We start from the raw sequence: 1327 nt of genomic DNA, 5'->3' as shown, positions 1-1327 counted from the left end.
ATAGAAAGAGGTTTAATTGGACTTTGTGTCCAAAGGGGCTTTCCACCCCTCAACCTGTGTCTGAATAAATAGCTCATTCCTGTGTTCACATTGTCAGCCTGCCAGGTGGCAGAAGCATTATCAGTAATGGTTTTCCCCAGTACAGCAGGGCGGTCTCTGGCTTACACATGACTTTGAAGAGCCCAAGGACAGAAAGCTCTGCACTGCACTGCCTGGCTGAGGAAGGTTTCAGGCAGGACTCCCCCTGCACCATGGGGGAGCCACAAACGATGCTCTGCCCAGTTCCATCTCACCATCAGAGCAATTTCACACCAAGTCCATGCTGCCACACTTCTCTGTTTAATATGATCATAATTATTCCCATCCCACACACTTTCCATCTCCTGGACACACAGTGTCTCCCAGAGATAGAGGAGGCTGTTACCCTCCATTCTCTCCCTCTGTTCTCCTCTGAACAGCACAAAGTCCAAATGTCATTTATTATATCTATCCATCAACTAATGCCTTTGATGTCCCTTATCACACTGACAAGTGAAATGCTGGCAGGCTCCTAAAGCAAAGAAGTGCACACTGCCCATGGCATGATGGCACCTCCTGATTTACCCCTCATTTTTTATACCAGGACCTTGGACACCTGGCAGTCTGACTTGCCTCTATCTGGGCACTGAAGGAGCCCCAGGGTAAAATCATTTTACACAACAAACCAAGTGACTGTGTTTAATGTTGTTTAAACCTTCAAGGCCCCTTTTTTCGTGCTCTTTTGCTTTGAGTTCCCTCCAAGGTTCCCAATTGCTCTGAGAATGGAGGGATCCAGGGCTAGCAACCTCATGGAAATAAGTGCCCACAGGGCAAAGTGAGGACGTGAATATATATAAATATTTAACCAGGGGACACATTACTCCCTGTCCCTCACCCATGTCTGGCAATCATTACTGGGACCAAGCCACCCTGCAGAAACAGGGCAGAAGGAGGTGAAATGCAGCTCTGGGGCTGCTTTTGAACCCCCCTACCCAATTAATGTGGGGCTTCAGCCCATCAGGACAGAACTTCATCCTGAAATCCTCCTTCCCTTCATTGCCCCAGGTCATCTCAAGGCAGCAGCTCACCCCACCATAGTACTTCTGGTTCGAGGTCCCATCTCCACTTGTAGGGTAATAATTAACCTGGATTTTTTTTCCCCCACCTCTCCTTTTAAATGCTGAGACGTAGTGAAAGTGAAACAGTGCTGAGTCTTTTCCAGAGATCAAACAAGTGAAGGTGCTGGAGCTCTTGGGCAGGAGCAGACAGGCCTTTTTTTCCACTTTTAACAGCCTTTTTCAGAGGGAAA

The sequence above is a fragment of the Vidua chalybeata genome, chromosome 6 (genome assembly GCF_026979565.1).
Source record: "Vidua chalybeata isolate OUT-0048 chromosome 6, bVidCha1 merged haplotype, whole genome shotgun sequence".
Lineage (NCBI taxonomy): Eukaryota > Metazoa > Chordata > Aves > Passeriformes > Viduidae > Vidua > Vidua chalybeata.
Note: the sequence above shows the minus strand (reverse complement) of the source record.